Genomic DNA, 3,589 nt, shown 5'->3' on the forward strand with positions numbered 1-3,589 from the left:
GTACGCACATATCAAATATAGTTATCCTATTACTTATAATAAGAGAGAATTCAACATTACAAAAAATTTGAACTTTTTTTTCAAGTGGTCACTGAACCATGAAAATGAGGTCAAGGACATTGGACATGTGAGTGACGGAAACTTCGTAACATGAAGCATCTATATACAAAGTATGAAGCATCCAGGTCTTCCACCTAAAATATAAAGCTTTTAAGAAGTGAGCTAACGCCGCCGCCGTAGCCGCCGCCGCCGCCGGATCACTATCCCTATGTCGAGCTTTCTGCAACAAAAGTTGCAGGCTCGACAAAAATCTGTACTTTTTATTCAAGTGGTCACTGAACCATGAAAATGAGGTCAAGGACATTGGACATGTGAGTGACGGAAACTTCGTAACATGAGGCATCTATATACAAAGTATGAAGCATCCAGGTCTTCCACCTTCTAAAATATAAAGCTTTTAAGAAGTTAGTTAACACCGCCGCCGCCGCCGGATCACTATCCCTATGTCGAGCTTTCTGCAACAAAAGTTGCAGGCTCGACAAAAACCAAATATGATATAGAGTGCCCTACTGCAACAAATGTCAACTTCTCACTTACAGGTACCTGACTTTGGACAGACACATACAGCATGTGGCAAGTTTAAACAACAGGCGCTAACCTTCCCTCTAACGATTGTAGTATTACTACAACCGAGTCATTATAACTGTTGGTAAAACTGATTCAATGTGGTCGGTTTGGAGCTGCCAATATTCATTCAGAAGTAAACAATTACTTTTTCCAATGTTTCTATAGCCTTCAAATTTTTTATCCTTCAAATTATTGACCAAATGGTAGATAGTTGTCTCATTGGCAATCATACCACGTACCCTTATTTTTTGTATAGATGAGGTCGATTAAAATACGCGCTGAATTTTATTAAATTGAACTTTTTTAAACTTTACATCAGTTGTACATAAATATTATGTTAAGAATGGGGCATTGTATACTTTTATACCAAAAAGAACTAGTAGTTACTAACATTAAGATTTACTTTAAAAAACTTTGAATTTGTAGCTCGTTTATTGACAACTGTCTGTAACTCTATATTAAGCCAAATGCTGTAATTATCAATGTATCGATTTCAAACCGCATTTAGATTAGATATCGAACAAATGCAATCTGCGAATAAACAAAATAATCAGGATTAGATACGAAGTAAAGACTTGTCACCTAAAGGGACACGTGTTACGGACACCAAATTTGTAGTATGAATAAACAGTATTTTGATGACAGCTTCATTTTGCTCTGAATGGATCATTTTCGTATACAACACCGTTCAACTCTGATAGCGACAAACATAGCATTTGTACCTGAATGGATACATATACACGTGGAGAACTTGAGATCAGCTTTATAATTTTACAAATTTAAACTTTTCAGAATGTTTTTTTTGGCGAGAAAATATAAGAAAGACAATTATTAAGCACAAATAAATATTATTATAGAAAAGTTGTACAAAATATTCGATAACAAAACATACTATGATATTACACAACTATTTCTTGAATGTTTGTGGATGGAATTCGATGACGATGATGTGGTAGGCATTGACATTCGTCGTCGTCGTACAGCCGGACTGAGCGGCTGTGGGAAGTCCGACAAACGTAAAAGTTCTTGAAATATTCCCACTATATTTGTATTGTCCTTTGCCGAAGCCTGTACAAATCCTGACTCCCAGTCCACACATGCTATAGACGCCGCCGTCTCCTTGTCTACCGAGGATACGTTTGAACTAATGTCTGACTTATTTCCAACGATTACGATAGGCACTTTTTCTCGTTGCGCAATAATATCCTCTCTTAGCTTCTTCACTTCATCAAACGAATTACTGTCAGTCATAGAATAAACAAGAATAAAAGCATCACTTGAACTTATAGCAAGTTTTCTCATTGCTGGAAATTCATGATGACCAGCAGTGTCCAGAATATCTAATGTCAAACGGATTCCATCTATATTGTATTGTCCTCGATACAACTCTTCCACCGTCTCATTGTATTCACTGTTAAATCTGTCGTATAAAAACTGTGAAATGATGGAGGACTTGCCCACCTCAGCTGCTCCCAGTACAGCTATTCTATAATGTACTTCTTTTTCTGCTCCACCTTCACTACAAATTCTTTGGCGAGACATTCCTGAAAAATAAAATTAAAAACGATGTGAAAATAGATGTTTCTTTTAAATAAAACGACCAACGACGATTGTTTCGGATTTACATTGTAAATGTTACAGAACAATAAAAGTTTACATATTCTGTTTAACTTAATTGTTTAGATAAATACAACTTTAACTTGACCCCATATTGATATGATGTTATATATAAATTGTATTTAAAATTGGTAATAAACACTACAATTAATACATCATTTGATTGTTTAAATACCAGCTGACTATCTTTAATCAGTTCCTCAATCCTCAAGTATTTATGATTGGAATACGAAAAAATGTGACAGGTGAAATATATAAAAAAAAAAAATAACCATAAGATGTGTTGCAAAAGTAAATACTTCTTGGCCCATTCAAATAAGTGTGGTAATCAAGCTAAAGAACTGTTAAACAGAATAAATGTTAAGTGGTTGATGAGAGCTCACAAAAAGAAATTTCAATCACAACACTCCTAGTTTGAAATATCAATAATTGTGTTTTAAAAAAAAATCAATTCTTTAGCAACAAAAATATTTTCATTTAATATGAAATAAAAGAAAATCCTATTTAGAAAAACAAGTTAAAAAAAACTTATATTTTCTAACTAACTAATGAAAAAAAAAATAATATGAACAATGAAATTTGTAATAATGACATGCATATCTTACCTTTAAGTTAGTGTTACACTGTAGAATCAATTTTGATATATAAGTTATCCACTCTGTTTCAGCAGTTTATATACTAGACTGACGTCAATACATCAATCCGATTCAATCCTAACATCTTCGACGTAACGTGACTGCCTAGGGCATACTCAAACCCGATTGGTTGAAATATTTAGTGATGATCACTTAGTAAAACTGTGATTAAAGCTATTTCATTAGAACTATTCCTTTATCCAGGGATAAAAGTAATTTCCTCTTTGAAATTGCAACTGAATGATGACAATTGATCATTAATGTACGAAATGCATTGCAAATATAAGTATGATTTACAATTGTACAGTATATTAAAACGAAGTCTTACGATGGTTTATCGATAATCCTGTTTGCTTTTATTATATAGCATATTTCAAAATAAAACAGGGAATTTGAGTTGAGCATTACACATAAATGAAAACACTTTATAAATTTAGTGCGTGTGAAGCGCTTTTCTTGACTTAAGGATGTACTTAGGTGAGGTTAGGTGAAAATTAATAAATTAAGAAGTTAAAATTGATACTATAAGCTGGTAGAGCAGCAATTAAGGATAAAAATCGGCTAAAATATTGATAGGTCATGGACCTCCTTTTCGATATATTTGAGATTTAAAATATGGCGGGAAAAGGCTGACTCGGACTTTTACCTTATATTTGCATTGGTATTATTAGGTCTCAAAACAAAAGAAAGAAAATTAAGAATCTTCTAAA

At 33.2% G+C, this 3,589-nt stretch overlaps 1 pseudogene; it reads right to left on the reverse strand.

The window, feature by feature from the left end:
* Positions 1 to 1,455: 1,455 nt before the first annotated feature.
* Positions 1,456 to 3,007, reverse strand: LOC139487801 (GTP-binding protein Rhes pseudogene; annotated as a pseudogene).
* Between the last annotated feature and the right edge of the window lie 582 nt (positions 3,008 to 3,589).

The sequence above is a fragment of the Mytilus edulis genome, chromosome 9 (genome assembly GCF_963676685.1).
Source record: "Mytilus edulis chromosome 9, xbMytEdul2.2, whole genome shotgun sequence".
NCBI classification, from domain to species: Eukaryota; Metazoa; Mollusca; class Bivalvia; order Mytilida; family Mytilidae; genus Mytilus; species Mytilus edulis.